The sequence below is a fragment of the Mytilus californianus genome, unplaced genomic scaffold (genome assembly GCF_021869535.1).
Source record: "Mytilus californianus isolate M0D057914Y unplaced genomic scaffold, xbMytCali1.0.p SCAF_1, whole genome shotgun sequence".
Lineage (NCBI taxonomy): Eukaryota > Metazoa > Mollusca > Bivalvia > Mytilida > Mytilidae > Mytilus > Mytilus californianus.
The window spans coordinates 78,188,414-78,215,939 of NW_026262581.1; the positions used below are offsets into that span (position 1 = coordinate 78,188,414).

The 27,526-nt window shown below is 31.1% G+C and overlaps 1 protein-coding gene across 1 annotated transcript in view; it reads left to right on the forward strand.

Annotated features, from left to right (window-relative positions):
* The window catches only part of LOC127724459 (receptor-type tyrosine-protein phosphatase epsilon-like), a 234,601-nt gene that overhangs the window by 192,340 nt on the left and 14,735 nt on the right, over window positions 1-27,526 (forward strand). The gene's annotated exons all lie outside the window — the stretch shown is intronic.

Genomic DNA, 27,526 nt, shown 5'->3' on the forward strand with positions numbered 1-27,526 from the left:
ATTTTAAACCCTATATACAAACATTTATTCAAATAGAAAACTCTCTAAAAACACTTCTTCTCACAACAATACTTATTTATCAGAATTATAGCCTTAAAGAAATCACTACATATACTCTAAGTTTCCTTTTACAGTACATTTTATACCCCTACCCCTGTTTCAATTTTTTAAAGAATTTGAAAACAAGACTTTAATTATTGCCAGCTTACCCTATGTGCATTTTTTCTGACATGAACTGTCTAAAACCTGTTTGAAACTATTCTGGTAACAAATTGAAAGCATTTTAAAATACTATAAATGTAATGTTTAGTAGTTAATCATTCCAACATTCAAGATTATACAAAGTATCCAATCCTGCCTGTGTCTCCAGTCCACATCTTACTGTATGCCTACTTGTCAATGAAAGTTCACAATTTCTGCCTCAAATGGTCAGTTTAGAATTCATGTTACAACAGTATCATCCCTAACCATATATCTAACATAAGTTAGTTAATATATGAACTAGAAGTGTTTAAACAAAGCCATATTTGCAAAAGGTGTATTTATGAAGATATCAGTCTGGTGCATAAATTCACTAAAAGTTTGATAGAAATGACTGCTTACATCTGATTTTTGCATAACTTCCTAGCACAGTTATTGTTTTCTGTACAAAAAACCTTTAAAATAATAAAATCATAGCATTTAGAAGTTAAATTATCTGTGTTATGACCCAGGGGGAGGCATTTTTCTGTGTTTTTTGCCCCTGGGGCCTCACATTTCCTAAATTTTTTCCCTGTTTCTAGCAATATGGAATATTTGGTATATATTTAGGATAGAACACACTATTGTAAGTTTTACTGAGGTCTTTTTGTAATTCTAGCTTGTATTTTTTATGCCGCAGTCACAAAAAAGCACATTTAGGTGTTACGGCTTACTTTTGGGTTATCGACAGGACAAAAACACCCCACCAAAAATATTTAAGAAGGATCAATGAGTTGCAATGACTGCGAAGAGTAAATATAAGCACTTCTAAACAATTTAAATTACAAATAGGCATATATTATGAATTTATTTTTAATTCAGGGCTTTAAGTAAACAATGCATACTGTAAACTGTGAATTTATGCTGACTCATCATAGTTTAGGCCCAGGATTTTCTCAATCTTCATGAAATATTTATAAAACTTCATATTTGAGTTAAATTCTTCAAAATCTCTGAGATAAACAAGATTTTGTGAAATTCTGTATGTTCTAATTTTAAACCCTATATACAAACATTTATTCAAATAGAAAACTCTCTAAAAACACTTCTTCTCACAACAATACTTATTTATCAGAATTATAGCCTTAAAGAAATCACTACATATACTCTAAGTTTCCTTTTACAGTACATTTTATACCCCTACCCCTGTTTCAATTTTTTAAAGAATTTGAAAACAAGACTTTAATTATTGCCAGCTTACCCTATGTGCATTTTTTCTGACATGAACTGTCTAAAACCTGTTTGAAACTATTCTGGTAACAAATTGAAAGCATTTTAAAATACTATAAATGTAATGTTTAGTAGTTAATCATTCCAACATTCAAGATTATACAAAGTATCCAATCCTGCCTGTGTCTCCAGTCCACATCTTACTGTATGCCTACTTGTCAATGAAAGTTCACAATTTCTGCCTCAAATGGTCAGTTTAGAATTCATGTTACAACAGTATCATCCCTAACCATATATCTAACATAAGTTAGTTAATATATGAACTAGAAGTGTTTAAACAAAGCCATATTTGCAAAAGGTGTATTTATGAAGATATCAGTCTGGTGCATAAATTCACTAAAAGTTTGATAGAAATGACTGCTTACATCTGATTTTTGCATAACTTCCTAGCACAGTTATTGTTTTCTGTACAAAAAACCTTTAAAATAATAAAATCATAGCATTTAGAAGTTAAATTATCTGTGTTATGACCCAGGGGGAGGCATTTTTCTGTGTTTTTTGCCCCTGGGGCCTCACATTTCCTAAATTTTTTCCCTGTTTCTAGCAATATGGAATATTTGGTATATATTTAGGATAGAACACACTATTGTAAGTTTTACTGAAGTCTTTTTGTAATTCTAGCTTGTATTTTTTATGCCGCAGTCACAAAAAAGCACATTTAGGTGTTACGGCTTACTTTTGGGTTATCGACAGGACAAAAACACCCCACCAAAAATATTTAAGAAGGATCAATGAGTTGCAATGACTGCGAAGAGTAAATATAAGCACTTCTAAACAATTTAAATTACAAATAGGCATATATTATGAATTTATTTTTAATTCAGGGCTTTAAGTAAACAATGCATACTGTAAACTGTGAATTTATGCTGACTCATCATAGTTTAGGCCCAGGATTTTCTCAATCTTCATGAAATATTTATAAAACTTCATATTTGAGTTAAATTCTTCAAAATCTCTGAGATAAACAAGATTTTGTGAAATTCTGTATGTTCTAATTTTAAACCCTATATACAAACATTTATTCAAATAGAAAACTCTCTAAAAACACTTCTTCTCACAACAATACTTATTTATCAGAATTATAGCCTTAAAGAAATCACTACATATACTCTAAGTTTCCTTTTACAGTACATTTTATACCCCTACCCCTGTTTCAATTTTTTAAAGAATTTGAAAACAAGACTTTAATTATTGCCAGCTTACCCTATGTGCATTTTTTCTGACATGAACTGTCTAAAACCTGTTTGAAACTATTCTGGTAACAAATTGAAAGCATTTTAAAATACTATAAATGTAATGTTTAGTAGTTAATCATTCCAACATTCAAGATTATACAAAGTATCCAATCCTGCCTGTGTCTCCAGTCCACATCTTACTGTATGCCTACTTGTCAATGAAAGTTCACAATTTCTGCCTCAAATGGTCAGTTTAGAATTCATGTTACAACAGTATCATCCCTAACCATATATCTAACATAAGTTAGTTAATATATGAACTAGAAGTGTTTAAACAAAGCCATATTTGCAAAAGGTGTATTTATGAAGATATCAGTCTGGTGCATAAATTCACTAAAAGTTTGATAGAAATGACTGCTTACATCTGATTTTTGCATAACTTCCTAGCACAGTTATTGTTTTCTGTACAAAAAACCTTTAAAATAATAAAATCATAGCATTTAGAAGTTAAATTATCTGTGTTATGACCCAGGGGGAGGCATTTTTCTGTGTTTTTTGCCCCTGGGGCCTCACATTTCCTAAATTTTTTCCCTGTTTCTAGCAATATGGAATATTTGGTATATATTTAGGATAGAACACACTATTGTAAGTTTTACTGAGGTCTTTTTGTAATTCTAGCTTGTATTTTTTATGCCGCAGTCACAAAAAAGCACATTTAGGTGTTACGGCTTACTTTTGGGTTATCGACAGGACAAAAACACCCCACCAAAAATATTTAAGAAGGATCAATGAGTTGCAATGACTGCGAAGAGTAAATATAAGCACTTCTAAACAATTTAAATTACAAATAGGCATATATTATGAATTTATTTTTAATTCAGGGCTTTAAGTAAACAATGCATACTGTAAACTGTGAATTTATGCTGACTCATCATAGTTTAGGCCCAGGATTTTCTCAATCTTCATGAAATATTTATAAAACTTCATATTTGAGTTAAATTCTTCAAAATCTCTGAGATAAACAAGATTTTGTGAAATTCTGTATGTTCTAATTTTAAACCCTATATACAAACATTTATTCAAATAGAAAACTCTCTAAAAACACTTCTTCTCACAACAATACTTATTTATCAGAATTATAGCCTTAAAGAAATCACTACATATACTCTAAGTTTCCTTTTACAGTACATTTTATACCCCTACCCCTGTTTCAATTTTTTAAAGAATTTGAAAACAAGACTTTAATTATTGCCAGCTTACCCTATGTGCATTTTTTCTGACATGAACTGTCTAAAACCTGTTTGAAACTATTCTGGTAACAAATTGAAAGCATTTTAAAATACTATAAATGTAATGTTTAGTAGTTAATCATTCCAACATTCAAGATTATACAAAGTATCCAATCCTGCCTGTGTCTCCAGTCCACATCTTACTGTATGCCTACTTGTCAATGAAAGTTCACAATTTCTGCCTCAAATGGTCAGTTTAGAATTCATGTTACAACAGTATCATCCCTAACCATATATCTAACATAAGTTAGTTAATATATGAACTAGAAGTGTTTAAACAAAGCCATATTTGCAAAAGGTGTATTTATGAAGATATCAGTCTGGTGCATAAATTCACTAAAAGTTTGATAGAAATGACTGCTTACATCTGATTTTTGCATAACTTCCTAGCACAGTTATTGTTTTCTGTACAAAAAACCTTTAAAATAATAAAATCATAGCATTTAGAAGTTAAATTATCTGTGTTATGACCCAGGGGGAGGCATTTTTCTGTGTTTTTTGCCCCTGGGGCCTCACATTTCCTAAATTTTTTCCCTGTTTCTAGCAATATGGAATATTTGGTATATATTTAGGATAGAACACACTATTGTAAGTTTTACTGAGGTCTTTTTGTAATTCTAGCTTGTATTTTTTATGCCGCAGTCACAAAAAAGCACATTTAGGTGTTACGGCTTACTTTTGGGTTATCGACAGGACAAAAACACCCCACCAAAAATATTTAAGAAGGATCAATGAGTTGCAATGACTGCGAAGAGTAAATATAAGCACTTCTAAACAATTTAAATTACAAATAGGCATATATTATGAATTTATTTTTAATTCAGGGCTTTAAGTAAACAATGCATACTGTAAACTGTGAATTTATGCTGACTCATCATAGTTTAGGCCCAGGATTTTCTCAATCTTCATGAAATATTTATAAAACTTCATATTTGAGTTAAATTCTTCAAAATCTCTGAGATAAACAAGATTTTGTGAAATTCTGTATGTTCTAATTTTAAACCCTATATACAAACATTTATTCAAATAGAAAACTCTCTAAAAACACTTCTTCTCACAACAATACTTATTTATCAGAATTATAGCCTTAAAGAAATCACTACATATACTCTAAGTTTCCTTTTACAGTACATTTTATACCCCTACCCCTGTTTCAATTTTTTAAAGAATTTGAAAACAAGACTTTAATTATTGCCAGCTTACCCTATGTGCATTTTTTCTGACATGAACTGTCTAAAACCTGTTTGAAACTATTCTGGTAACAAATTGAAAGCATTTTAAAATACTATAAATGTAATGTTTAGTAGTTAATCATTCCAACATTCAAGATTATACAAAGTATCCAATCCTGCCTGTGTCTCCAGTCCACATCTTACTGTATGCCTACTTGTCAATGAAAGTTCACAATTTCTGCCTCAAATGGTCAGTTTAGAATTCATGTTACAACAGTATCATCCCTAACCATATATCTAACATAAGTTAGTTAATATATGAACTAGAAGTGTTTAAACAAAGCCATATTTGCAAAAGGTGTATTTATGAAGATATCAGTCTGGTGCATAAATTCACTAAAAGTTTGATAGAAATGACTGCTTACATCTGATTTTTGCATAACTTCCTAGCACAGTTATTGTTTTCTGTACAAAAAACCTTTAAAATAATAAAATCATAGCATTTAGAAGTTAAATTATCTGTGTTATGACCCAGGGGGAGGCATTTTTCTGTGTTTTTTGCCCCTGGGGCCTCACATTTCCTAAATTTTTTCCCTGTTTCTAGCAATATGGAATATTTGGTATATATTTAGGATAGAACACACTATTGTAAGTTTTACTGAAGTCTTTTTGTAATTCTAGCTTGTATTTTTTATGCCGCAGTCACAAAAAAGCACATTTAGGTGTTACGGCTTACTTTTGGGTTATCGACAGGACAAAAACACCCCACCAAAAATATTTAAGAAGGATCAATGAGTTGCAATGACTGCGAAGAGTAAATATAAGCACTTCTAAACAATTTAAATTACAAATAGGCATATATTATGAATTTATTTTTAATTCAGGGCTTTAAGTAAACAATGCATACTGTAAACTGTGAATTTATGCTGACTCATCATAGTTTAGGCCCAGGATTTTCTCAATCTTCATGAAATATTTATAAAACTTCATATTTGAGTTAAATTCTTCAAAATCTCTGAGATAAACAAGATTTTGTGAAATTCTGTATGTTCTAATTTTAAACCCTATATACAAACATTTATTCAAATAGAAAACTCTCTAAAAACACTTCTTCTCACAACAATACTTATTTATCAGAATTATAGCCTTAAAGAAATCACTACATATACTCTAAGTTTCCTTTTACAGTACATTTTATACCCCTACCCCTGTTTCAATTTTTTAAAGAATTTGAAAACAAGACTTTAATTATTGCCAGCTTACCCTATGTGCATTTTTTCTGACATGAACTGTCTAAAACCTGTTTGAAACTATTCTGGTAACAAATTGAAAGCATTTTAAAATACTATAAATGTAATGTTTAGTAGTTAATCATTCCAACATTCAAGATTATACAAAGTATCCAATCCTGCCTGTGTCTCCAGTCCACATCTTACTGTATGCCTACTTGTCAATGAAAGTTCACAATTTCTGCCTCAAATGGTCAGTTTAGAATTCATGTTACAACAGTATCATCCCTAACCATATATCTAACATAAGTTAGTTAATATATGAACTAGAAGTGTTTAAACAAAGCCATATTTGCAAAAGGTGTATTTATGAAGATATCAGTCTGGTGCATAAATTCACTAAAAGTTTGATAGAAATGACTGCTTACATCTGATTTTTGCATAACTTCCTAGCACAGTTATTGTTTTCTGTACAAAAAACCTTTAAAATAATAAAATCATAGCATTTAGAAGTTAAATTATCTGTGTTATGACCCAGGGGGAGGCATTTTTCTGTGTTTTTTGCCCCTGGGGCCTCACATTTCCTAAATTTTTTCCCTGTTTCTAGCAATATGGAATATTTGGTATATATTTAGGATAGAACACACTATTGTAAGTTTTACTGAAGTCTTTTTGTAATTCTAGCTTGTATTTTTTATGCCGCAGTCACAAAAAAGCACATTTAGGTGTTACGGCTTACTTTTGGGTTATCGACAGGACAAAAACACCCCACCAAAAATATTTAAGAAGGATCAATGAGTTGCAATGACTGCGAAGAGTAAATATAAGCACTTCTAAACAATTTAAATTACAAATAGGCATATATTATGAATTTATTTTTAATTCAGGGCTTTAAGTAAACAATGCATACTGTAAACTGTGAATTTATGCTGACTCATCATAGTTTAGGCCCAGGATTTTCTCAATCTTCATGAAATATTTATAAAACTTCATATTTGAGTTAAATTCTTCAAAATCTCTGAGATAAACAAGATTTTGTGAAATTCTGTATGTTCTAATTTTAAACCCTATATAGGTTGCAATTCTGTAAATATAGACAATGCAATTTCCCATAGGAACTCCCTTTGCGGCTAAAACTGTGACACTTTTACTATGGAGTTTCGTGAAAAATAATATCCTAGAACGGAAAGTTTATATGCACTACTATTTTATTCAAAGGTCAAAATATAGGGCTGTGCGGCATATTTTCAACATTTATATGCCCTGAACTTCTAAGAGTTTAAACTTATACTAAAATTCTATACTACCCTTACCTCCATTTTTGGACCTCCTAAGAATTAAAATTTAGGCGCTACCATGTTTTTCTTTACTGGTTACATTCCCAAGTGATGTCTCTATGAAATGAAACACAGAGATCATACATGGGAACCAGTATGTTAACAAATTAACATATCTATGAATATTATATATCTCCCCAAAAGAGGCGTGGTTTGAGAAACAGCTGTATTTACAAAGTGCAACCTACAAAGAGTTCATATAAAATTAATTGCAGTTGCAAGACGGATGGATGGATTTGAATTGTATATAACCAATACCTCGAATATTCCTCCTACTAGTTATCTCTGTTACGAAGATACCGAAAAAGGTTATCCAAATATCACACAGACTATTTCCTGCAATCAACTTGGACAATATGTCATTTATTATGACGACAAAGTGGACATATTTGACAAAACAATAGGAGGAAGTGTTATTGAATTATGTTATGTTTCCATCAATGGTAAGTTACATCTTACTTTGTATGGAAGTTTTCTCCAGAATAATGATATAATAGAAGAGATTTCTATATCAAACCAAATGTTTAAGACAAAAGAAAAAAAAATCCTATTGACAATTTAAAGTTAATTGATTTTCAATCACAAAATACAGATCTAGTGTCCACAATTCGTTACAGTGATCTTTAAACGCTCCGTTCTACTCTCTGTTTAAACAACCTCTTGAGATCCTCAGTTTTTGCCGAAATGACACAAACCTTCAAAATTTTGGAGGCAGAAATTTATTTTCATTTGGTGATATAAAATTTAGCAGAACATAAAGTTGGACGGAACGTTGTCATATCATTGTGAACAAAGCATGGTCACAGGATCTGTATTTCAACCAGCTTGGTTGATTTTCTTTATTGTTCAACGTCCAACGGTTTAGATGAATACCATATGCTAAGAATCTTACGCCTTACGGTCTGTACTTTGCAACTACATGTAGGCTGTTAATGAAAAAATATAGGCGGTACTGAAATTTCTAAATTCTTAAAACCACATGCACTGCTATAAGCATTTGCAATCATTTATATAGCTCGTTAGAACCTTTTTTTTTAAATAATTGATATGGTTTCAGTTACATTAAGTTTTTGACAACAATCAACGTCAAATATGCTTGTTTTATTTATGTATAATAACTCAATATTTTTACATTTTTTTCCAAATTTTTCAGGTTGTCCGAAAAACTTTTGGGGAATTAATTGCGCCAATTCTTGTACAAAAAGATGTGTAGACCAACATTGCTATCCTGGAAATGGTTTGTGTGTATGGGGATGTTGCACTAAACACTGTTTGAATGATATCTGCAATAAAAACACTGCAGTTTGTACACACGGTTGTAATAAAAGACGAACTGGAACTTATTGCAACAAGTGTAAGTATTTTTACATATACATTTTGACATAACATGACAATTTGTATTGCAATCATTTAATTGATTGAAACATCTAGATTATTACTTTCACAGTCGATAGATAAATAGATCACGGGGAGCACGTTCAATCATGCATCATGTTTCATTTTATTGGACTTCCGATTGTTTTTTGACAATCAAATTACAGATTTTGCAATGTAATGAAGATATATTGAGATAGAAATATATTGATGCAAATTATACCACTGTGCTAAATGGGAACTGGCAGTTCGATATTCGGAATTGTAGGAGTGATTAGACAGAACAAGTCCAACGCAGTTCTCTTAAAGGTGTCACAACACCATTCAAAATCCCTGTCTGTTCAACAAAATTTGTCAATATTCACAACTTTCTAAATATTTTATGTTAAGTTTAACTTTATAAAAATCAGGAATATCCCGAATTGATCATGTATCACCTTTCTACATGTCAATTTTCACCCACGTTTAAAGTCTTGTAGTGAAACACGATCGTTCGGAAGGCAACTTCTACTACAAATAAACCCTGATTTTCTAGAAATCATAAATAAGTATACTTTGGAGCGCATTAATCCTCAATTCTTAATGCAAACTCATGGACATGTAAATTTTGGCTCAAAATGGTCTAAATATATTTTTCTTTCACCAAAAGTTTCATTTCTGCAAATTTGTTGGTTACTTTAAGTTAACAATGACATCGAAAGGGCTACTTTTACACGTGTCCTAAATTTGAGTGGGTAAATTGGTGGTCTTCCACTTCAAACCTCTGGCGTTTTTACACAGCAACAATGAAACAAGAAACGGATTAGTGCTACAAATACTGGATGGTGATTGCTTCTTATCAATATGATACTTCTCTATTATAGATAACATTGCAACTGATGCTTTAGTCTCACAAATTTCAAATGTTACCAAACCGACTTACCTAGCAAATGATGGGAATAAAACGTCGTGTTTTAAAACACAAGGAACTAACGTATGGATTCAGGTTGACATGAACGAAATCAGAATTGTAACAGAAATTTATCTTACAGGAAAAGGTATGTTTAATAGTTGATCAGTTTGTCAATTCGACTTCTTACATCAAATAGCAATAAACATCTATAAAATTATCATTTGCTTAAAATTACTGGACTGTCTAAATATTTTCGCGATCCAAGATCTAAATATATCTTCATACATCACTGTGCTTAATATATAAACCATGTGAAAAAACAATATACAGAAAATGTGTAGAGACAATTGTCATGGAAATCGTTTAATTTTGAAAGTTTGGACCTGACTTTATAATTCAGTTTTAATTGTTAGCTTCAGTCCTTTTGGTCTTTCTAATGTGTTGATTTTGTCTTTCCTTTTTCCTGTCATGCATTTCATTGACCCTATTTGTGCACTCTTCGTCATTAAGTTGTTGTATAAAATCTAACTGAAAAACAACGATCCTGTTACATTGTATTAATGTATATGTTTTACTCTCAGCATTTTTATATATTGTTTTATTTTGTATGCTTTACCCTGGACCTATGTAAACGTTGAGTTTGCATTAACAAGGTGTGGCATATATGTCAATGAGACAGCAACCAAATACAATAAACACCCGAAAAGACATCTAGAGGTCAACTGTTACATACAGTCATTAACATTTAAAAAAACATCCTTTACATTATATCAACCTCTAAATTCTCCAAGTGTTCACACGGGAAGAACAAATTTAGTAAAAACCATAACTGTTCTGTCATAAATTCTACATTCTCCAAATGGCAATTAAAACTTTAAAGTATGAAAAGTACAACCACTGATGAGGTTCGTCACTTAGGTTGGTCTTTAAACATATTCATCTTTTTCTTTTTCTTTGTTTTTATCTATGTTGGCCAAATGTCTTGAATTCATACTTTAATGTATGTAATATTATGATTTTTGGAGTGTTAATAGTAAAAGGCATCTATATTGGATATCTTAAGGATCATAACATATGTTCTTGTTTCCGTTAAGAAACAACTGTACCTCTTCTCAAAGCTTGCTTAAATCCGGCAATTAGACTTCTTTGGTGAGATAAGGGAAATGAATGTTCTATCTTTAATTGATGAATTAACAATACTATTTTAGCCAAACACTATAAGTTATATGGTGTGCTACAAACCCCTATGGATGGTTTGTAAAATCCATAGGGGGAGTGGCAGTAGCGAACCATATAAGGAATTTACCGAACAGGGGACTTTTTGTGCCAAGTTTTGTATACAAAGTTTAAATTAAACAATGCAATACTATAATAATAATAGAAGACATAACGCTATGATGCCCAGATGAAATCTACTGAACCACAACGGATCCATAGGGGTCACCACGTGATAGCGTTGAACCAAAAACATCGTCTCTAATTTACACAACGTACGATAAGAGTAGTTGGTTTAAGTCTTGGTTTAAATGCGATTAACTTTTTTATTTTATTTTAAAGTACATTTGTTCAACATAGGCTTAGGCACAAACGGCATTTCTTTGGGAAAAGGGGCGGGGATTTACCGAATGTCAATTGATTATGTAGCGTAGAGAGTATTATGATAAATGATATACACCAAAATACCTCCAATAAAAATTTATTACTCACACTGAGTAATTTATGATAAATCAGAGGTTTGACGTTTTTAGCGAAAAAGGAATAGATTTCAAATTTGCTTAATATTCATTTAAACAAAAAAGGCAATTCATTAGACAGAAATTCTATTTTTTTATTGTAATATGTTTAAATTATCTTATGGATATATTTTTATTTTTCTACCAAAACAGTGACATTCCGAGTTTATTTAATGATTTGCTTTCATTTAACCTAGCTACATGTATGTTTTTCTTTAAACATTTTTTTTTACAAAAACCTTCAGCTTAAAAAGCAAAGTAGCTGAAACATGATTAAAAAAATATTTGAAACAACCTGATATAAAGTACATGTTCATGGTTCTCTCGTTTAAGTTACATTACATTTTTTTCATGTCGGGACCTTTAATTGCTTATTTTACGGTGTGAGTTGTGTTCATTGTTGAAGGACAAACGGTTACCTATGGTTCAACGTTATTTGGTCTCTGGTATATATTTGTTTCATTGGCAATCATACTACATCTTCTTATCTTTATGTATTTTGATTCAGTTAGAAACAAAGTGTTCAATAAAGTTCAACGTCCCAATCTCGAACTCGTTATTTCAAAATTAACGCTAAATCACGATTTTTACACCAGCTTTACATTATCTTGTAATAAAACGAATAATTTTTTGATAGTTGTATTAGAATAAAGTCTAAAATAATCAGATTATTTTATATAGACAGTGGTAGATTTTTTTAAATGAAAAAAATATCACCAGTATTATTTCTAATTGATTTGGATAACAAATTTCCAAACAAAGAAAGAATATTTGATATACAATGTGTAATTATTTTGTAAAATATTCCTAGTGACTTTCAATTATCTATAATAAAAAAGCTCCTTGTCAATATCAATCTTTTCCATATTTAAATTATATATCATGTTTTCAGTGAACACTACAGCAAAAACCCTTGGACATACAGTTTACACTTCAAATTCTAGTCTTTACCCGGAAAAGGGAAATGTTTTATATCGAGGAGCAAGTTTACCAAATAATATCAGCACTAATTCCGCTTTCAGATACTTAACATATATACCATCTATAAAAAGTGCATTATTGGAAATTGAAATTTGTGAAATTGGGATTGTTGGTGAGTATTTAAATCAAAACGAATTATATAAAACCTGAAATGTTTAAAATGGATTAGGTTGAAGTTATTACGTTACAAACCGATAAATATTTGTCCGAAAAGATGTTCACATATAAATAGTTAGTATCTACTAGCACTAGAAAGCTGGATTTGTTTCACAAATTCCGTAATAATCGATAATGAACCGTGGTATTTGGAAATGATAACCTTTTTTCTATGCTAGTGATTCATAACATGTAAAAACTCCAGTGATACATGTTAGTCATGATCGGGGAAATAAGACAGGGATAGTGACTATGATTAAATAACAATCAAATTATGACGACACCGGTAGCACTTCGAGTAATTTCATTCTAAGACTTCAGAAATTTGATACTATCTATTATTTAATCAAATATAGTAGTGGGATTATAAGTAAGAAAAATCGGATTTTTTTTTGTATCAATATTTCAATTCTTCTCTATAAGTTTGATAAATAATAGAAAAAGTAAGATACTGCACTAATCAATTCTGAGAAAAGGCGCATTTCAGATTGTGTAAGTATTTTTTTTCTTATTTGTCATATTTTCTCCGTTTACACTAATGTGCAAAATAATGATGTCTAATGCATTGTATTGCTGACTGTCATACGGTACATGTGTATTGGACAGTGAAATGGGTACATACTGCAAAAGTATGCTGTAATTTAACCAATATGTTATATCCATCATAGTTTTACCAAATAGTCTTTTCAAATCAAAATACAATGAGCAGCAGCTTTGTTTTCTCAGTGTTACCGTTCATTAAAATATATATGGATTCCGAATAAAAAAAAAGGACTATGATTTATTTTCCAGTAGTTTTACCTGCACTTATTAATTTGAATGTTGAAGTATTATGCTTCTTGTACTTGCTTTTGTCATCTAAAAGCTGTGTCTTATTATGCCAACTTGAAAACTATGATTAAGGAAACAACTTCGACAACTTCTCAACACTATCAAAATAATGATGTCATATGCAACTATTTTATATCGGATTGTTTTGTTTGAAGGTTGTCCGTCTACAAAGTATGGCAAACTTTGTAAAGAGGCATGTCCTGAAAAATGTCATGGACCGTGTGACCTTGAAACTGGACGATGCATACTTGGCTGTTCAAATGGATGGATAGGTGACAAATGTGAAGAGGGTATCAAATATCTAATATATTAATATTTATTAACTTTCATATTTTTGCATTCATTTTACATGTAGAGAGTTAACATCGAAGAGAATCTAGAGATGTTAAGGGTACCTAACATTTGTTCAACCAATGTAACATGTATACATGAAACTCAAGTGAAATCAGTTCATGCGAGTTTCACGTGAATCCCATGTGAAACTCGCGTGAATAAAGTAATTCAAATAACATCTAAATTTTCAAATTAAATCAAAATCATGAAAGATATCAATTTGTTTTTGAAAAGTTCACGTGAAATTCATATAAAAATTATCACATGAGTTTCATGTATAAGCTCGTTTATGGTGAATCTCACATAAAAATTTTCACGTGAATTTCATGTGAGATTCATGTGAAATTCACGTGAGCAAATTTTGCCTGTGTAGATCACACAATAAACGGTTGCACCATAAATATTGATACACATCACCCTAGATCACTCAATTAACGGTTGCATAAGTATATACCATTAATATTGATATAAATCACCCTAAGATCACCCAATGGACGGTTGCATATGTAGATACCTTTAATATTTATATACATCAAAAGAAGAACAAAAAAAAAGAAAACAGTATCTTCAAATTGTTTTTACTGAAATATGCTAATTTGAATGATACATTGATTTTACAGCGTGCAATTCTAGTTTTCATGGACGCGAGTGTCTTTTAAACTGTTCAATAAACTGTTTAACGCCACCATGCGATCATACAACTGGTCAATGCATTGATGGATGTACAAGCGGATGGAAAGGATTCAATTGTACACAAGGTTATTAGATTTATGTATATTTTTGTAGAAGTCACAGAACGATAAATCTAGACATTTGAACTAATATGTAACACCACATTAAACACATGAATATTTCAATGAAGTTATGTTCATGATAACATATATAACAAAACGATAACAGTAATCTTATTTTAACCTTTGATTATGCATAAGACTTTTTTTAAATCAAAAATGTGTATAGTATCATGAGATAAATAATAAGAATCAGAAGATGAATATCAAATGCACTAGTATGAACCTACTTATCAGAATTGTGAAATCTTGGAATATATTTCAGTGGGATCTGATAAGCAAGAAGAACCTAACGGGACAGTGATAGGTGGAAGCATTGGTGCTATCATTGTAGTTATTGTGATAGTCTTAGCAGTATTTGTTATTTACAAGTAAGTTCATTATTCCTGGAAAGTACCATCTGAAAACAGAATTGATGTGCATACTTTTCTTCCCCCTGTTAAGGAAACCTGACCATTTGTGAAATATAAATCATCATAATTGTAAAGTCAATGTAATGTGCATTGCAATTATACATACATATTATATTAATCCTCGGCCAACAGCTGTTACTCGCGTTATTTGTCATATTAGCAAAGAAAAGTTCAATAAAAATGTTTTCATTTGAAAAAAAACATATCATTATGATTGGTTCTTGTAATGGACAGCTTCTTCTGTATTAATTTTACATAATACCTTACTATTTATATTGTTAAAATGGGAGAAGTTATATAGATACAATGGATAAGCGTGGATTCTTGAAAAAGAAACCATGAGCCCGGTTTTATTGTGAGATTCACCATAAACGAGCTTATACATGAAACTCATGTGACAATTTTTATATTAATTCCACAAAATGCAATCTTTATCGATCTGACAACATTATCGTAATTATATCCCCTCTGAATACGTCTGTTTAAAGGTTTGGTTAGCTTTTGAGGTGAATGACCACATTTTTGTACTTTGTATAGATCATTTCCATAAAAGATGGAATGTGAAATAACTGAACGTATAAGATGTCTGCACGTTGATTTATCATGTTATTGACCTACCGTGATTCTATTCCACAGTTCACCAAACATTAATAAGCAATTACAAGATTGTCCTTAAAATGCACAAATTTCTATTTTTTTTTCAATGTATTATACAAACCAAAATTGTCTTTCAAACAGGACTGAGAACGACAGGTTTTAATTAAATCTAATGAAAAAAATAACAGATGTTTATGTATACACATGATACCAAATATCTATTGACGATTGTGAAAACTCATTTAACATCACCTATAAGATGACTTCAAGATACAGAAGTATGATGGACTGACGAGGTGCTTGCAAAGAAAATAATTTCAAACATCTATTTGCTGAACAATCGAAACATAAAAATAACTTTTAATTTTGAGGTAACACTCGATTACATCAGAACCACAATATCAAACTTTTAAACAAGGAATAGTTGTGCTTAAATTGTGCTTAAACATGTTGTAATGTGTTATTTTATATTTTCAGACACAAATGTTGTGTGTTATTTTATATTTTCAGACGAAAATCAAAATCAACAAAAGATAAATACTCAGACAAATTAAAATCAAGTCGCAGGACTTCTTTAAGTGAGTTTAAGTAACAATATCAGATATGTATTACAAGATAGCTTTCTTATACACAAACTACAAAGAAATATCTTTGATTTATCATATACCCAAGCCAATAGTGGGTAGTATTCAGTAGCTGAATTCAACTTATATATTCTTCCATTCATAAGTTTCGTTACATAAGTATGTGGTCTGGAATTTATTTTGTTCCTTGTGAGCGATTTTCAGTTTTCCCGAGCAGTCCATTCCTATTTGACGATACCTTGAATTTTGTTTACCTAATGAGCATGGAATTGTTTCGTTACGTTTTGCTCTCCTTCTGTGTTATGAAATAATTTTATATTTGTTTTGTAATTTTATAGCCAGTTGTCTGTTGTACCGTGCATGCAGTTTATTAATCAACCGATGACTAGGATATAGAAATGTAGTCATCTTTTGCTCTTCTTCGGACAAGCAGATAATCCCTTGCCAAAGTAGTGCGTCCGTTTGGCTGTGTGGCATGTATAAATTCCCAGCCACGTCCGGTCACCATAGTAACGTGAAATTTTATGCTTCTTTATAGAGAGTGTCACAATCTCTGAACGTAAGAAACACTGAACAACTCTTTGATGAGTCCATAGGTGGACTGATGCAAGGCTTAATTTCTGTCTCTATCCAATATGCCATTACTTGACTGTGGTTATCCAAATCTCATGCCAATCATCCCGGTAGACCCCTATTGCAGGACTTATCTATTGTATTTATTTGTAATTTGTTCTGGTTCTGAACATGCACGAACTGTTGCCATCGGACGTTAAGCAAACAACAATCAATCAAACAAATAAACCGGAGAATCAACTCTTGTTTGACGTAACTTTTTTTTATAATTTCACCGGTCATAGAATTGTCAGTACCTATAACGAGTGGAGGTATACTTTGCAGGACATTGCGTGAAATTTATCGTTTAACTTTAAATGAAAGATTGTGAATACAAACGAATAGCTGTCATTTTTTTGTTAATGTTGACGTTATATACATGTATACGTCAAATAGTTAAGCTGTTTACTCAACAAGTATGGCAAAATAACAAATATCTTAGGAACACTATTTCAAGTATTTTATTACTGGTTTTAATTTTTCACCAGTGTTTTTGCATATTTGATATACTGGGATGCCTCATGAAAATTTTATCTGAATTCTTTTTCGTCTATTTTTATGAAAATAATCAACAATAATTCCATGTAAGAGGGAAAATATGCGTACCTACTGATACATTTGCTTAATTTGAGTCATGAAATTGTTAGAATGTTATTTATAGATAGGAAAAGAGAAAGCAGTAATGAACACGAATATGTAAATGCAGCCATTACATCTGATACAGGGGAGGTAACTATTCACCTTCAAAACACAGAGGAAACTGAACTACCACCTCGACGAAATGATAGCGTCTTAAAAGAATTACCGACTGATCTTTCTGTCTACAAGATAAACGTTCGAAATTTGAAGAAAGTTATTAATGAAAAACGGGGAGATGAAGGCTACAAGAACGAATACGAGGTTAGACATGCAGTATTGTATTTGAAATAATAAAATATTCTTTTTATTTTCACCGGTTTTATTTCATGCACAAGAAATTGTTGCATACTTCTATATTTATTGGTTTCATATCCATTTTGCCATTTCCAACACATCTTTTCATTGTCAAGCACCTTGTGGGTTATCAATCATGTGTTTATTACAGATTAATCATGGATCATTTACATTGCAGTGGATTGACGTGTGTACTTTTTTATTTATCCAAAATAAGAAAGCCGAGGTTCCCGTAGCTCTCGCGTGATAATAATTTTAAATGCATGATTTTGTTTTTTAGTCAACGTAGAGTACTATAATCGGACCTATGACAATAACAGAACATACTAATTCATATTTTTAGTAGTATTAACCTATTAGGGCTTTGTGGAGGACTATGTATGATAATTATTGAAAATTTGGTAATCAAATTGTAGCACAGATATGATAAGAAAGGCGGCTATGAGGGCAGAAGTAAATAAAATAACCTTTAAAACGACAAACGCATCCAGTGCAATACAGTTGGAAACGTTTAACGTGATATCAAACGAATTACTAAATCGAAGGTATTCCTGTAAATATATATGTGAAAAATCAACTTCTTTGCGGATGGACTCTAATATGAAAATGTGTGAGGCTAAATCTGATGACTACTTTATTATCATGTGATCCATGTATATTTTTTAAATGTTACCAAATATGACTCATGATCATCATCGTCTTTATATTCAGTTATACATATACGGCGCGTGTAACTACATGTAGCAAATCAGGAATTGTTAACCCTTATAAACCACGTGTGTGAGTGCGTTCTTGTTGATTCAACTAACGTTTGCATTTAGTGATTTTGATGTTGTAGTTATTTTGCTTGGGTTTTTTTTCTGTGTTTTTGTGTTGTCCATTTTTTCCACTTGTGAATGATTATGCACTTTTAGTATCTTCTCCACTTTTTTTAATACGACGTTCAAGTAGTCATTTATAATCTTCCTTTTTCATTAACCTTTATTTCATTCAAAATTAAAACATTTATCCCTATAACATGTATTTTGTTTGAATTTTTTCTAGATTTTACCTAAAGGTCTTGTCCATCCACACGTTGAAGGTTCAAAAGAAGAAAATAAAGCTAAAAACCGTTTCCTAACAACATGGCCATGTATGTTAAAATAACTCAAAATAATGGATCTGGAGTAGGGGCATTAAAGCCCGGTTTTGGCCAAAGAAAATGAAGTTTTTTGATAATTATATCAAATTTGCACATAATGTTTGGAAATGCATAAAATCAAGAAATATATTTGAAATGCATTAAGATTTTTCATGTTATGAGTTCACAATTACTTCATAATATGTACCGTTTTCATGAAAACGAAAGAAACTGCAGAATGTAAGCAGTTTTCCATCGTTATTTCTTTTGTGGAAATATCGCGCGCAGGCGAGAAACAACAAAATAATTTAAGAGAAGCTTTATCATAACTATTTTCATAATCTCACAAAAACAAAATGTTACTTGCCAGCGCACGTTCTTTTCCTATCCAATATATACTTAAACATTGATGGAAAATCAAGAAATTTTACCAAATATACAAATTTCTTCAAAGTGTGTTGCCATGGTTACTCATTTAATTTGAAAATTGTTTTTATTTTTCTGAACACATTGTACCTTAGTGTAGTTAGATCAATTTAAAAATATGTATGTTAATTTATTAATTTGCACTAATATTTGGGCCAAAAAAGGGCCTTATTGCCCCTACTCTTAACGAAATATTCAAACTTTCTAGCTGTAATCAGATACTACTAAATTTAATTCATAAACTTTAAAACTTTTTTTTTAAAAGGTAACATACATGTACGTCGGTCAAATCTTTAACATGTTTAATTTCTATTTTGTGCTGCCATATGCATTTTAGCGCTACTTCAATCTGTCTCGTCCGACTAATTCACAAATGTAATTTCACAATTAATGTTAAATATACTACAATAAGAGAAATCCAAGCACTGTGAATTTGTTTTGAAGTCGATAACAAATTATATTATCCTAATGGACACAAATGAAATTGACACAAAAGTATCAATTTTCGTCACCAGTTTTGTTTAATTTAGTATGTTATATACTTATTTGGATAATGCAAGATCTGTTTTTATATATTTTTTTATTTGTAGATGATCATTCACGTATTGTACTGAAAGGAAACAAAAAGACGGATTATATTAATGCTAATTACATTGATGTAGGTTATAAAATTATAATATTTTTAATTCTACAATGTGCATTGACCCATACCTTAAACTTACATCATAAAATGTTTCAAATAAAGTTATAGATATCTTTTGAAATCAATTAAGAAAAGAAAATTACCTTCTTAAGTATATAAATTTGACACAAAAGCATTTTTCGAAATCAATGTGTTTTCATTTTTTTCTTCCTCTTTTTTAATTCTGATTCGCTTTAGCTCGATAATATCTATGATTTTATAAGCTTGGTATCTTGGATGAGTCATTTATTGTCTTCTATTATTTCGTCATTTAAAATTTTGATGTTATAAAATAAATTCGTTTTATGATCACAGAAATATCTGTCATATGTTTTCATCTAAAAGGTAAATGTATTAGAAATACTAATATCTCTATAACATATTACCATGGATTCTTTCGCTATTCTTAATACTTAAAAGCATGTGTATTTCAGAATTACGACAATGAAAAGGCCTACATAGCATCCCAAGGTATGAGTATGCTCAACCGGTTATGTTTAAACGGTTAAATTCTTTAAAAACTGGCATGCTACAAAACATTTTAACGGTTATATTATTAAAATCAAAAGGAATAGATATAAGAAGATGTGGTATGAGTGCCAATGAGACAACTCTCCATCCAAGTCAAAATTTATAAAAGTAAACCATTATAGGTCACAGTACGGTCTTCAACACGGAGCCTTGGCTCACACCGAACAGTATGTTTATGAATTGTCTGTATTATTTATAAGGTTGTTTTCATAGACGTTAAGAAATGTTAAAATTATACTCTTATTTTCAATGAGTGCGTCTGATAGTTTGAGGGATTTACATAAATGCACTTTTTTATAATTTAGGAATATAAACTTTGTTAAATGATATTGATAACCTCAAGATGTTTTGTTGTCTTTTGTATGTGTCGATGGGTTGCTGTCTTATACATCTTAATATTTATCGTTGAAATATATTACTTGCCAAAAACAAAAATTCCGATTTCAAATATCTTGAAATAGTTATAATGATTTAATTTCCTTTAAAGTGTAGTTTAAAATATATGGATATTAAATATACAAGGAATAGAAACAAATTTTAGAGGACAGAAAATGTTTTTTGTGATTCCATATGCTCCAAACGGTAAAGGGTTCCTGTCCCGCTAAGGGTTACGACCATGTGTCATATGATCAAGGGGCGAAATATATACATTGTATTTGGTATGTCTCTCTGTGTTGCAACGATGCTTTTCTTGTATTAAAATTGTGAACATAAATTTCTTTATATTCTAATCAGAAAATCAAAAAAGGAACTACAAAAATTTTAGGTTTTAAAATTCTAACCCAACATTTAAATTATTTTGCGATGGCATTTGGCGAAAACATATTTCCATAGTTCCCTTTAATATTAATAAATTTGTATTTCTATATTTCGTTATCTAATTAAAGGTCCAAAGAATAATACCGTCAGAGATTTCTGGCAATTGATATGGCAGGAAAACGTTGGCAAAATTGTAATGGTTACACAGCTGAAAGAGGGAAGCAGGGTATCAAATTGCATTATCACATTAAATATATTAAATCAATTAAATGAAGTTATATAAATAAAGACAAATGTTGAGCATTTACATACCAACCAAGAACTCGGCTTAAGAGGCGACATACAATATTGTTAAAATAAGAAGATGTGGTATGATTGCCAATGCGACAACTTTCCATAAGAGACCGAATGTTGTAGATGATACCAATATTAGATGTTGGATGTGGTATGTGTTGTGAAAATCTTTTCCATCATACATTGCTCTACAGAACATATTGCCTTGGTTGTCTCGTGGTAGCATGCTTGCCTCCAAAGCCTTGAAAATTGATATTGGAGGATTTTCCGCCAAAACGTGATAATTTAGAGTTAGGGCAAAGGCTGGTTGCCGAAAAAAGATAAATGTGTCCAAGTAGGATGAGAGAGCCTTTTTGAACTGTTACCTAGTCAAATAGCACGTATAACCATCCGGCTAAGTGTATAGTTTTAGTGCAAAGCAAAGTTAATATGCATATCACATCAAAATATTTTCGACCTGATGTGCATGTAATATTTGCCACTGGACGTCAATTTATCATCATCATCTACGGATCATTGAAAGCCATGATTGTTCGAATTTAAAACGCGTCATGATATAATTAGAACATAGGTTAACTAGCGATTGATATGGATGTGCATATTTACAGGGTTGTTGATATTTTGAAATTTTGTTCTTATAAGATAAAAAAAAACTCCGAACTAGTACTGATTATAGGACACAACAATTATCATAATGACTACTTTTAAGACATTGCTAGTTACATTAAAAACGCCATTCTGATACTTCTGAATGAACTATTCTTGAGAGTTTCACAACAAACTCCGGAACAGTGGTGACATTGCTTCGCTAGACTATCAAAGTCAACGTAGCGTAGCAAGGAGGACGTTACCACTGTTTCGGAGTTTGGCTTCACAACTGATATAGATATGAAAAAAAAGAAATAGAAACGTAACTTTGCATGTTTAAACTAAAAATGAAAGATGTTTGTGGATGTTCGAAATAATTTTTTCTTCCGACTAGTTATTCAATGTCTTGTTTATCAGATGTTTATGAATTTTCTTCAGGAAAAATGTGTACAGTACTGGCCTGATGCAGTTAATGAATCAATAGTAGTAGACAATTATCGTCTTACAACGACAAAAGAAAAAGAACATACTCTTTATGTATACAGACTGATAACTATATCCAACAATATTGCTACGGTAATGATCACAACTTTTTTTAAATTGAGATAAACGAAATAGTTGAGAAATTAATTAAAAAAAGGTAAACCGATAATCAGAAATAATCTTTATGTACATGTATCACAAAACATCATAGATAGAATGTCTACAAAAGTAACATTTAGTTTATATTTTTTATCAATAGCTTCATGAGACAAAAAGTCGCCATTGTCATCTATAATATCATTGATGCACCTTATGCCTTTCATGTACTAAGATCTCGTATTGTCAACTTTGATAACAAGGTTGAACCAAATAAATTTTTGTCTCACATGAAATGCATCTAACGGATTAAAAAGTCCCTTGAAACGTTTCCAAGCAGATAACTCTTCATTATAAAAAAGAGGTGCTTTTAAATTTAAAACCTCAAATTCACATCTGCTCATAAATAAATCTTGTAAATCAAATAGAGGGAAATTGCTTTGGAAACATGTCATTTACAACTAATTTGTTGATACCTTGCGTTTTTCTAATGACAAGAAATATTTTGAATTTTGTCACCCCCCCCCCCCCCCCCTTATTTGATTGTTTACTTTTTGCTTTAAATCCTCTTTAACAATATCTAATTCAATCAAATGTATATTAATATCTGTATCTAAATCTGTGCGACAGAGAATTTTTTGAAATTCGTCTTGTCATTTTTTTTAAAATTGGACTCTCTATCCCGCAATTTTATGTTTTTATACTTGGAATAGTTGACGGTTGCGCCTCTTATTTCACTTTTTATGGTAGCCTTTTTCAAATTTTTATTTTCTAAATTGTGATATTTATCATCACATTCTAATTTCCACATAAATATATCTGTCAGTAAACCTGAGTAGAATTTCCAGAAACCGGGACCTCTCTCACTAAAGTTTTCACCGGACAGTGTCTATTTAGTAAGACTATGATAAGTTTTTTTATAGATGGGACAATGGACGTTTTGATTACATTAAAAATTCGAGATCAATCAAAAATATAAGCGGCATTGGTTAAACTTTCTTTGACGCCAAATGTATAATTAAGAATCAACATTTATCGTCAGTCGATATCTTATAATGATGATGTGTTATCAATCCTTGGCGTGTTGGGTATTATTTTGAAAACATCAATAGAAAGAGATAATGTGTAAGCTTTGTCAGCAGTATAAGATCTACAAATAAGTCAGCATGGTAGAAATGATCGGTCGACTCATTACAGTTGCATTGTCCTTAAATGACGGCATTTACCATTTTTTGGCGTTTTTTGTTCAATGTAAAATTTTAAAAGCTCTTAGAAATAGAGAGAAACATGTATCAACAAAAAGGATCAGCAAGTCAAGATCTACAACATGTTAAAAATTTACAGTCCCGAAATCATCAAACGATTATTATCGGAGTTAATGCGCTCCGATGGCAATGTTTCCCATATTGCGTTTTGGGGGAAATTAATAGTTGATAGAATGACCCTGTAAGCATTTCAAATCATCAATAATATAGAATCTACTAATAAGCCAAAATGATAAAAGTAGTCAGCAAACTATTGATAAGAAATACAAAAATGACGAGAAAAGCAAGATTATGGATCACTTAGTTTCCATTCAACACAAATATTCTAGTTGCATAGCCTCAGTTTTGTATAAAATTTCAGGTGAGCAGTTAAGGCTCCCAAGAACTATATTTTTTACTTATTGCGAACCTGAATCGAGCGAATAAGACCAAATTTGGTATTCGTTTATTAAAATTCAATCTTTACTATTAACCCCTCCAAAGAAAACTTATTTTGTTGAAATGTATCTTAATTGATTTCTGATTTAACTCTTAATTGATATAAAAGAGTATTCAGAACAATTATAGTGTATCAAATACAGTTAAAAGCATTTGTTATAAGTTATAACATACGCTCGAAAATATCATTCCTTTGCTGCTGTTTATGTTCCTTTCACATTCTTTTCATTGTAATCCTTCACCCCACCACTACACCCTCCAACACCAAATACCCCCCCCCCCCCCCCCCCAAAAAAAACAAACAAAAAAAACAAAAAAAAAAATTTTCTGTTTAGTCTTTTCCCGTTTTTGTGTTGTTGCTGTTGATCTCTTATATTTTAAGTGAACATTACTGCATTTGTATATTTTCATTTTTTTACAATGTCAACTTTTATTTAGAGCCAAAAAGAAAGAATCATTCACCAGTTCCATTTCACTCAATGGCCAGACCACGGTGTTCCTGATAGCATCAAGTTGGTACAATTTTACAGAAAAGTCAAAAGCGAACAGTGTGATCAGCATGGGCCAATGGTTGTACACTGCAGGTATGCATGCAACATTATGAAAAAAATGTTTTACCATTATAATGCCATACTGAAACATTGAATATTAAATAACAAAACCCTTGTTAATATAAAAATAAGTGGATGCGGTATAATTGCCAATGAGACAAATCTCCATCAGAGACAAATGACATAGAAGTTAACAACTATGTGTCACCGTACGGCCTTCAACAATGAGCAAATCCCATACCGCATAGTAAGATTTAAAGGGCCCATAAATGACAAATGTAAAACAATTCAAACGAGACTAACGGCCTGATTTATGTAAAGAAACCTTTTTGAAATATCCTCCAGTATATAGCATAAATTGGAGTATTGTATTTTAGTCTAAGTCTTATTTGTCAAGACAAGTTATAACTCAGGCGCGTAGCTACGTTTACGTCAAAACGCCCGGGCGTTCACATGGATTTAGGAGAAAAAAACTTTAATCTGGACAAATTAAAAGAACTCGTTATAAGCGCACGAATCTTGTTATTTTTCTTCAATGGCTTGTAATTGAAGATAAAAGTGACGAAATTTACTTTTTAATCAAAATTTTAATGGTGTCATAATTTTTATATATTTGTTTATTTTCTGTTAAAGTCTGAATCTACTGTGAATTCTACTAAGTTTTCTATTGTTTAAGGCAATTCTTTATCTGCTGAGATACGATATGCACAGTGGTTTGCATTTTAGTCGAGCCTGTGACTTTGATGTCGCGAAACAAAACTTAGCGATCCTTGATTCCGACGGCGTCGGCGTCTTCAAAATTGAGGTTCAGTTTGTGGTTAAAGCTTTTTTAAACTTCAACAACTTTGTCTAACCTTCATGGAATTTTACGAAAGTTGGACAGAAGCTTTTTATGACCAAATTAAAGACAGTATTCAGAGCAAATATTTCTTTTTATTTTACTGATTTACAGTTAATTTTTAGATACAGTCTAAGGTAAAAGTTTTTTAAACATCAATAACTTTGTCAAACCTTCATGAAATTTTACGGAAGTTGGACACATGCTTTTTATGGTCAAAAGTCACTATCCAGAGAATAATGAAAATATATTTTAATGTGTTCTGTATTTTACAGATAAAAGGACTACATATAAAAATAAGAAGATGTGGTATGATTGCCAATGAGACAACTCTCCACAAGAGACCAAATGACACAGAAATTAACAACTATAGGTCACCGTACGGCCTTCAACAATGAGCAAAACCCATACCGCATAGTCAGCTATAAAAGGCCCCGAAATGACAAAATGTAAAACAATTCATACGAGAAAAATAACGGCCTAATTTATGTACAAAATAATGAACGAAAAAAAAATATGTTACAAAGCAACAAACGACAACCATTGAATTACAGGCTCCTGACTAGGGACAGGCACATACAGAATGTGGCGGGGTTAAACTAGTTTGAAAGCGCCAACCCTCTCCTGTCCTGGGATAGTGGTGTAACAGTACAACATAAGAACAAACTATAAAAATCATTTGAAAAAGGCTTAACTCATCAGATGGATACAAATAGAAATACATATAACAAAAACACAGAGTGGACGTGGCAGGGTAATTATACATCCCCACAACAAATAGACACTAAGTACAGATCTGAGAGTAATCGCAGTTACTGACAGCTAGTTCAAAGCCAATAACAACTAATACAATTTTAATTTTTTTTTTTGCAATTAACAGACGGTCTGGGATTACTTTTTTTTACATGTTACATATGTAAACCTTCATAGATTGTTATGGAACTTGAAAATAAGCTTATCATCAAGATCAAGAAAAAACATCTATAAACAAAGTTTGATTTATTCTTAAATCCTGTATTTTACCAATAATTTGATTCACTTCTTACAGTCAACATTACACTTTTACACTGATATCAGCAATCCCAGAAGAGACACAGGGTTCCGCGGAACTCTTTACGAATTTTTATATTACAAATTGCCATCTATGAAAACTAATTATTTCATGTGTCCATTAACAGAATCTGCGCCTAAATATGGGAGATATTTAGATAATGTGAAAGTAATTGATAGAAAGACAACATTGAAATGGAGACTTGCTTTTTTACTATCTCTTAAGTTTTGGAGTTTTTGTTGATTGATTATTTTACCCACATCTCCTTTTTAACATATTTTACAGTAACTGGTTTCGACATTTTTCTCTAAGACCAATGATCTTAAGAAACCAAATTAACACAATAAATAAATCAAACATAAAAATAAACAAATTAGAGTCCAAAGAATGTTGCTATTGATTAGTTTTTAATGACAGAAATGGTATCTCTTTCTCGATAACGCGTGAGCTTCCGGGGGCTTTGCCCCCTCGAACCTCCTACTACGAGGTCCTCTGCCTGGAC